Genomic DNA, 8289 nt, shown 5'->3' on the forward strand with positions numbered 1-8289 from the left:
TGAGCACTTAATTGACTGATTGTAATATATTATTTTCCTGTTGCCTGTCGGTGACTTGGGAATGATCTCATACTCTGTATTGAAACCTAATGGCGCTACTCAAAGAGTTTGTGTCACTTCGATATATAATATTCAGCAATAAAAACTGCCAGAGTGCTTATGTGCAGACCAGCATCTGGGTAAGGTCCAGCAGGAGCAGTTACATTTTTTAGTGGTGTTTGAAAACCAAAGTCCCACATGTTTCTGCTCCCCTCCATATATGTGAACAGAACAAGTCCTAGTAGTATTATTGACAAGAGCCTCAACTAATGAGTTGGAAACTGGGTGATTTCATTGGTAAAATGGGAAAAGTTCCTCAGCAATAATATTCTTCATTTTTCCGTGACTGCGAGTGTTTCCCCCCCAGAACTTTATAGGTTCACTCAAAGTAATCTCTTGGGCAAAAAAAACATATGGCAGATGTGATTGAAATTTCTCTGCCAGCATTAGACAAATCTTTTTCACTGCTGCAGCGAGGGAGACAAGATCCTCAGCAAGTCTAAATCAGTCCAGGGCCATTTCCTTTCGTGAAGCTCTGAGAATTTACACCAGTGGAGGGTTTTCCCCACAGACCAAAGAAGTGGCGGGTTGCTGCTGTTTGCTGTGGAGGTCTGCTTTAGGATGCAAGTTCCAGATGTTGGTTTGGAAACTGCAGGAGCTGTTGCTTTGAGTAACTTTTCAGACAGAAGGCATGTCTCCCCATGCGTGGGAAGGGAGGTGTTTTCATGCCCCTGGCTCTGAAGGTGTTTTCTGGGGGGGAACAAGGCAGGAATGGATTCTTGCAAAGGAAGTGGAACTGTGATGCTTCAGCAGGCAGCTTGAGCTACTAACGCCATATTGATGTGTTAACTGTGTTTTGGACAAATTATTAGCATTTAGGGAAAGGTTTTAATGCTTCCCCTCAGCCATTATCCCCTTCGTCATTTTCTGCAAGCTGTAATTCCAGGTCTGAAAAAAACTGATAAATTAAAAAATGCTCCTGATACTTTTTTTTTTCTTTGCTGCAGTTTTCCTAAAATTATCTTTACTTCAAACTGAAATTAGTGGAGAACAAAAATATAGTAATGCACTAAGGCTCAATATATTTTGTCACAGCTTGTAACTGTTTATATGAACACTGTGTAAAAATACAGATAAATGTTATTCCCCAAAAGTAGAAATATGTGGGATATGCACTGCGAAAATTACCAGTCTGAGGAAACAGAAGACCATAATATGAACCTAGTTCATCACAATAAAGTTTTCCCCCCATTTGGAAGCCGAGAATGAAATGGGTAATAGATGCTATAGTAAGTCCTGAGGGCAGGTTTTTTATGGGCATTGCATTGCCAAAGCCCCAAATAGACTATTATGGTATTTTGGCTTCCCTATATATCCCTTTTTATTAGCAGATTATGTTGTTATAAATCTAAGCAAGCCTTTGAGTGTAGTGGTTATCCAGTATGTCTCAGCTGTTGCATCCTCCATCCGTGTTTTGGCTTGAGAAGCCATTAGCACCTTCCAGTCATGTTTGGTTTGTTTTCTTCATGTTCAATTTTGGTTTATGCACCTTTCAGATGAACTAAGGGGCACAGTGTAGGCTAAGGCAAAGTGTTTTAGCACCATGGCAGAGCTCTGCCATTCGCCCAAGTCCGTAGTTACACTAGAGTTATGGTACCTATTAACCACTTGGTAAGGCAGAAGAGGGAAATACGTGCTGCAGATGCCTGCACTAGCCTTTGTCTGAGGCTGACTTGTTTTGATTGACATCAGCACAGCTAATTCAGTAAATGTGTTAGCAGTGGTTATTGTCCAAAGCCTGCCTAGCCCAGCTGGCCCCTATTTTTCTGTTTTTAAGAAGGAGGGACAGCCAGGCTGTTCTGGGACTCTTTCACCTTAGGGTCTCCATTAGCAGCACTTATCTCCTGGGCATTCAGTACCTGGTGATGTTTTGGGTCCTGCAGAAGCAATGGCTGCTTTTCTTCTGTTGGGTGTCTGCTGAGGATATGTTCAAGAAGCCCATGTACCCCTAAGGGTTTTTAGCCTGACCCCTTAAGGTACGAGCGATTGTTGTGAATGACCCCAGTGATGAACAGCCACACTAGAAGGCGTCTCTCCCGCTAGTGAGTCTGTATTCTGTCTGGTGTGGTGCAAATGATCCTTCAGCCTTGCTGAACTCGTTAGTGTATAAAGGTCAAGCTAAGGCTTTATCTCTGCGGCAGAACTCTTGGCTTTCCGTCTGAGGCTTGCAAGACTCACCATTAGCTTTAATCGGAACTGAATCAGGATCACAGGGAATTCATTCCACAGGAATATTGTCACATGGAAAGAAAGTTTAATGCATGCCTTTCAGTTTAAACCTGACAATTAGTGCAGCCTAAGGCTCAGTAATTACCCTGTTCAGTCTCAGCCTGATGATTGTATGGCTTGCTGTCAGAATATGGAAAAATAGGCTCCAGTTTGATGAAAGAAACTTTGGGTTGTCTGACACTTTTTTCCCCCCATCAAATTTTAACTTCCTATTCTACTGCAACACGCTAAAGCAGAAACACCCTGACTTCCTCTTATCCAATATTTCTTCAGCAGTCTCTGATATCCTTTGAGTATAACCTACTGAAAAACATAATCTCATTATTTAAGACTCATTTGCTAACATTTTCTAAGCAGGCTACAGCAGGTGATTGTGAGTAAACATACTGGGTTTGATTCTTTAGAAATCTTGGCTATAAGTAGTCTAACTGTACTTTGGGAGGGGTACGGAGGCAAGGAAAGTTGCTATAAGCTGTTGTGATGCTCAGTATCCAGCCAGCAGAAGGACCGGGGCTTTAAATAACCTGTGAGGTCCATTGGCATCATGCGAGGAGCCAAGTTTCACATGTATCTGATCTCTGCTTGCCCGCAGCTACCGCCTGCAGTCTCTGAAATTCTTCCAAGTGTTTGGGTCACTTAAGATGCTGACACTCCGCTAACATTTACTACAGGGTAATATGTAGATATTATCTGTGTTTCCTTCACAAAGGACCAGCAGGGTTTGGGATATTTTATATTTTAAATGGAAATCAATGAGAACAGCTATTATTATAGTGTGTTTGCCTTATTTACAAAGTGTCGTGTTTGCTGAAACCAACAAACTGTATCTCTGCATTCATCTTTCTCATACTAATTGTATTACTGTAGGTAATTGGTACTTGATGTAGTTTTGGATTCAAACACCCATTGAAGTCAATGGAAGTCTTTTAACTGACAAAATGGGATCTGCATCAAAGTCTCTAAGAATAAAGGAAAAGCGAAAAAGAAAGAAGAAAGGAATAGTGGTAATGGGCAGGAAAAAAAACACTGTAGAATATTCCTGAGGCTAGTGAGTAAGCAACCTGCAGTGCTTGCTTACTCCCGTCAGAAAAGAGCACAAAAGAAGGGAAAAGAGGTGTTACTGAGTATCAAAGCTGCAGCTTTGCAGTGATTAGGAACGATGATCCGGCTGCCCCCGTGTAGCAGCTCTGGAGGAATGAGGATGATGGTGCACTCCGTTGCACATGATGCCAAGCTGCTGTCATCCTTACGATCCTTGCTTTTTTTTTTCCAGATTCTGTATTAAATGTCCAGAAGTACTTTGCATCTGAAAACGTGTTTTCACATGTTGCTTTTAGTTGCATTTATTTTACTTGACAGACTTCTCAGATGCAGTCCTGGTGTCCACACCCCTATGTTACATGAATTTGTCCTTTTGTTGACGAAGTACAGTAACTAACTGCGGCAGTTAGTAGTTCTTAGCTATAATTTTGATAACTCTGAAACAGTGCTGTTATTCTTAATGGAAATGATAATTTTATTTGGGTCTTTTGTCAGTATAAGTATAAACAGATCATGTTGATGATCTTGTAATAACATTTTGTAGATTGCATATTGATTAAAAAAATAAAGTTGTATTTCAAACTAGCGGTTTCTTGTCCCCTCACTAAAAATTTATCGAGCTGGTTTTACATTTACTATAATTAACTGTTTGATCTCATATCGCCAGGTATTGTAGTTTATTAAAAAGACCACTGATGTGGGGAACATCACATCTTAGATAAAGGTAGTTGCAGAAAGCTGAATGGTGCACAATGTTCCATTAATGATAATTTATGGCAGGCCTTTTTCCTGCCTTATCTGGGTAACAACAGTAAGCCAAAGAATACTGTGTTTTTTCCTATTGAGCCCTCCCTCCCATCTCTCTAGGATATTTGAATATAATGTGACAACTGTTTAAGACTTTCACAATTTTCAAAGTGTGTGCTTGAAATGAGCTGTTACTAGGGAAATAGTGAAACGTCTGTGGGGAAATACGGGAATAAGGTAGAGGTTTGTGGGGCAGCATTCAAAGAACAGGCTTAAAGTATAAAATAGCCATGCCACTTGTCCTGTGCTGCTGTCTCTGTAGCAAACCAGTGTGAAACACTGGGAAATGCAGTTAACATCTGCTTTCACCTCACTGGTGTTCTGTCCTTCACTGGGCACCTGCAAATGGAAAGCAGGCGTCCAGAGGAAGTACAGTCCCCTTCCAGAGCTTAAACAGTTTGCAATGTTTAAAAGTATTAGTGAACAACATGATTGAGGTACGTGAAGAAGTGAGGTAGTAGATTGCTAGAACACAAGTAAAAACATGAAGACATTTATTTTTGGTACAGTTTCCTAGCATGTGCTATACCCAGCGTGTGCTATTTTGTAGCCCTATTCTTTCTTTAGTAAAAACAACCTGTAATTTTTTACAATAACAATGATAACACGTTGTAAGTGATGTTCACGCTCCCTGCTGAAGCCTCACTGGTATGAATAAAAGAGAAAGCATCGGCTCAAATTCTGCTTTGCCATCCCACAAAACCCAGCGTGATTAGGTGTTTCTGGCTGTAGATAGGTATAGTCATAGAATCATAGAATCACAATGGTTTGGGTTGGAAGGGACCTTAAAGACCATCTAGTTCCAACCCCTGTCTAACATTGTATTGTATTGTGATGGCCTTTTCTGGTTTAATATAGAGTAACTTTCACTTCCATTTCAACAATAAAAGTCCGAGGGGAAAAATTCAGGAGTGCGGACACGTTGGGAGTGGAAGGGCCTGAGTGACCGGTGGTGGAGGTAAGAGGGAGGAGGCAGGGAGTTGGCAGAAGGGCAGCGGGCAGAGCTTGTTTGCAAGGGCTAGGGAGAACCACTGCCTCCCTAAGTCAAGGGGGAGTTTACCTGCGAAAGGACTGAAGCACAGAAGCGGTGAGGAACCCACGCAGAGGAGTGCCTTCACGGGAAGCTATGGAGAACAAAGTTGTGAGCAGCTGCGGGTGGAAAAATGAACTGAATGCTCTCCTGGGGTGGGGAGGAGGAGGAATCGAGTCATCTGTAATGCTGAGTAGATTTTACTGCCTAAATGTTAAGTACTGACACCAGGATTTAGATGACTTCATCTGACATGGAGGGAACCATCCGCTGCCTGAGGAGAAAAGGAGAAAGGCTGTTTTAGCTCCCTTCATGGAAAGCCATGGCATGTAGATGGAAAATATTTCCACACAGCCATGGGAACAAGTTACTGAATGGGTTTGCTGCTAACTGTGTGGTTAATATTGGCAGAAGGTGTGTGTAGAGTTGGGGAGGGGGGAAGAGTGAAAAGGCGTGTACAGTCAAATATTGGGACAGCGTGAGCCCAACCCCATGAGCTCTGAAAGGGAAGCTCAGGAAGATGACCCTGAGCAAATATTGGGGTCCTCACATAAATGCTTCCAGGGCCCAATATGGCAATGAGCTTAGTCTCCGTGTGTCCGAGTTACTTGTTAGTAGAGTTAAACTGGTGCCAATTAGTCAGGAAAAGGGAGAGCCAGACTTCTAAGCTGTGCTTGAACCTGTTCTCTCAGGCACTTGACGGGTGAATTGAGCGGTGTGGTTGGTGCTGCAAAGGCCGCTGCCGGGGAAGGGGCTGCGGTGGTCGTTCAGCTTTACTCCTCTCCAAACTACCAAATGCAGAGTTAGACAGAGCCAATTGGCCTTGACCAAAACATGCTGCTCCACTCTTATTTAATTTAGCACTAAAACCGCTGGATTTCGGCAATCGTCTGCTCGACTATGAGCTTCCCGCAGTGAATTCAGCTAAGGAGGGATGATGTTTCTGGCATTTACCCTCCCCCTGCACCCTGCCTTTGCGTGCTTCTGCACCCCCCTGCAGCTCATCCCTCTCAACCAGAGCAGGTAAGTGGTAATTACAGACAGGCGAGGAAGGGGTGGGATTTCAACCATTGCTGAAGGAAGGGGGATAACACAGATGGCAGGGAAGGGGCTTAGCAAGGGATGAAGGCCAAGGCAGCAGGCCAAAGGGGAGGGAGCTGAACTGGGGCTTTTCCTGGGGACACAGGGTGGGAGGTTGGGGTCTCTCTGGGGCAGAGGGTGCTATAAACATCCATACATCGTACCCAGGGAAACCAGGCAGCAAAGGAGGAGCAGGAGATCAGAGCTGAGCTGGGCACCAGCAGGAGTGTGGTAGGAAGCAGGGACAGGAATAAGGACAGTGGAGTGGCTGGTGGCTGCTATTTCCTTTGCTGGCTTTCCACATAACCTGTATGTGTCAGGGTGAGTATTTAGGCAGGGCTTATTTCATCCTTAATTAGGCTTACTCACACTACACAAGTCTCTGGGCTTCCCAAGAAGCTGAGATACACGGTAGTAGACAGTGTATTCAATCCATCAGGACTGCCATTTTTATATAGCAGTTTGTACAGGTCAGAGCCTTTCTTATGCCACTCAATGTCCTGAAAATTTGTCATTAAATTGAATTAAGAGACAGGTCTTTCTACAGTTCCTCTGATAAATTGATTTAAATCAGGCAAAAAAGGAGAGGCCCATGAAGAAACGGGAGTCACACATGATAAATGAACGAGGAAGAAATCACAGGTCCCAGTGTCACCTGTCTCAGAACGCCGAGGGAAATGATGGAGCTCATAACAAAATCATGCTGTTAATAAAATTGGTTATGAGCCTAGAGTGCCGTGTATCTATGAGTGAACAGCTGAAAACAAAGGGAGCAGGTTAGAGAGTATCTTTAAAATGCAATTACACTTCTGCCCGTGTCAAGGCATCTCCGTGAGGACTGCCCGGCTTCTGCAAACGGTTCCTCCTAATAATGATTACTTTTCTTTGGGAAGAAGGGGAAGGTGGTGTTTGTAAGATACGCCTTGAGAAAGCATTCTGCAGTGTTCCTCCTCAGCAGCAGTGCTGGGTTTGAACAGAAGAGGGCATTCATGACCAAGCGTCTGGGTTTGCTGAGGGCTCTCGGTTCTAGACGGAAGGCATTTGAAAATTTTTATTTTTTTTTTTAAATGATTAATATAGGTTCATCATCCAAAAATAAATCTTCTCTAGACATCTTGTACCAAGAGAAGTATAAATAATTACAAATTAAAACATGTCCAGTAAACGAATGTTTGAGGTGCCCTTAAGCAGCACTATCCCAAATGCTGACGAAAACCCTGAAAAATCGTGAGGGTTTGAACAGCATGCTAATCTTTTCAATAGCCTGATTTCCAAAACTCTCGTGAGCTGTTAAAGAGACCGCAACAGGGAGAACTGGATCAGAAGCTGAACCAAGACTGGTGAAACCTGGATGCTGCTCCTGACTGCCATTTGTCAGCCTGGGCACGGTATCTGGTACGTCTGTGCTTCAGTTTCTTCTCTCCAAAGTAGGGTTAAATGTTAACAAAGCCGTACGCATGAAAAACTACAGGTTTGCACATTATATTGCAGGACACTGATAGTAGGTTAAGATCACCGATATCAAAGCTGGCCAGTCAGTATGAGTAATGCTATTCACAGGCATTTTAATTTTATTTTTTTCTTGCTCAGAGAAGATGGAATTTTTTCAGTGCATACCAGGCTTTCTCATGCTGTTCAGTTGACACTGCCCATTGTGCTTGTATGAAAAGACACCTTCTCCAAGAATTTGTAAAAGAAATTAATTGAAGTGTATTGCTAGACCTCAGCTGAAAATCTAAGTGCCCTGCTAAGCAGGAACATCCCTCTGCAACCTCCCCGTGCAGCCTGGAAAGTTGTGTTCCCATTCCCCAGCGATAGCTGTGTACTATCAGTAGGCTTAGTCTGCTGTTCTTTGCGTGGAGGGAGCTGACACGTTGACCTCGGTGATGGAGCTTTGGTACTCACTGGCAATACACAGGATATAATATACAACTGAAGGAGTATGCCCACTGTGCCTTCTGCTGGTGGGATGTGCCAGGTGTGTGCAAATAGAATCATAGAAT

This window comes from Eurypyga helias, unplaced genomic scaffold (assembly GCF_000690775.1).
Source record: "Eurypyga helias isolate BGI_N326 unplaced genomic scaffold, ASM69077v1 scaffold3018, whole genome shotgun sequence".
Lineage (NCBI taxonomy): Eukaryota > Metazoa > Chordata > Aves > Eurypygiformes > Eurypygidae > Eurypyga > Eurypyga helias.